The following is a 955-nucleotide window of genomic DNA, read 5'->3' on the forward strand; positions in this document are numbered from 1 at the left end:
GCAGATAATTCACTATGGTTTATTGCGCTATCTCTAATAGCACCCGAGATATCACCAGATATATATTGGATTTTGCCCTGACCCTGAGTGTCCGGCCCCATGAGACTGTGGTTTTCTCGGCCCCTGGTGGTCCGAGGTTGTTCCCGCTGCACACATTCATGCGACAGGGCCTCCTACAGACAATGCACTTTGATTTATTGCTCTATCTGTAATAGCACCCAAGATATCACCAGATATATATTGGATTTTTCCCTGACCCTGAGTGTCCGGCCCCATGAGACTGTGGTTTCCTCGGCCTCTGGTGGTCCGAGGTCGTTCCCGCTGCACAGATTCATGCGCCAGGGCCTCCTACAGACAATGCACTTTGATTTATTTCGCTATCTGTAATAGGACCGGAGATATCACCAGATATATATTGGATTTTCCCCAGACCCTGAGTGACCGGCCGCATGAGACTGTAGTTTTATCGGCCCCTGGTGGTCCGAGGTCGTTCCCGCTGCACAGATTCATGCGCTAGGGCCTCCTACAGACAATGCACTTTGATTCATTGCGCTATCTGTAATAGCACCCGAGATATCACCACATATATATTGGATTTTTCGCTGACCCAGAGTGTCCGGCCCCATGAGACGGTGGTTTTCTCGGCCCCTGGTGGTCCCAGGTCGTTCGCGCTGCACAGCTTCAGGCGCCAGGGCCTCCTGCAGATGACTCACATTGGTTTATTGCGCTATCTCTAATAGCACCCTAGATATCACCAGATATATATTGGATTTTTCCCTGACCCTGAGTGTCCGGCCCCAAGAGACGGTGGTTTTCTCGGCCCCTGGTGGTCCGCGGTCGTTCCCGCTGCACAGATTCATGCGCCAGGGCCTCCTGCAGATAATCCACTTTCGTTTATTGCGCTATCTCGAATAGCACCCGAGATATCACCAGATATATATTGGATTTTTCCCTT

This window comes from Nomia melanderi, unplaced genomic scaffold, assembly GCF_051020985.1.
Source record: "Nomia melanderi isolate GNS246 unplaced genomic scaffold, iyNomMela1 scaffold0014, whole genome shotgun sequence".
Lineage (NCBI taxonomy): Eukaryota > Metazoa > Arthropoda > Insecta > Hymenoptera > Halictidae > Nomia > Nomia melanderi.